Consider the following 220-nt stretch of genomic DNA (forward strand, 5'->3'; position numbering starts at 1 on the left):
CGATCCTCCGCATAAGCCTCCTACATGCTCCCAGCAACAATAAATACAAATAAATACAAACTCTTCCCCACTTCCTGCTCCCAATCCCGGGATCGGCTCAGGCATCCTCACCCGGAACCCCCAGCCCAACTCTTTACTCCCCTCTCCCCCTCCAGTTCCAGCCAAGTCTCCGAGCTGGCAGCAGCACCGGCAGAAGGCTTGGGCATGTCCCTGGAATGCC

The sequence above is a fragment of the Eurypyga helias genome, unplaced genomic scaffold, assembly GCF_000690775.1.
Source record: "Eurypyga helias isolate BGI_N326 unplaced genomic scaffold, ASM69077v1 scaffold20621, whole genome shotgun sequence".
Taxonomy (NCBI): Eukaryota; Metazoa; Chordata; class Aves; order Eurypygiformes; family Eurypygidae; genus Eurypyga; species Eurypyga helias.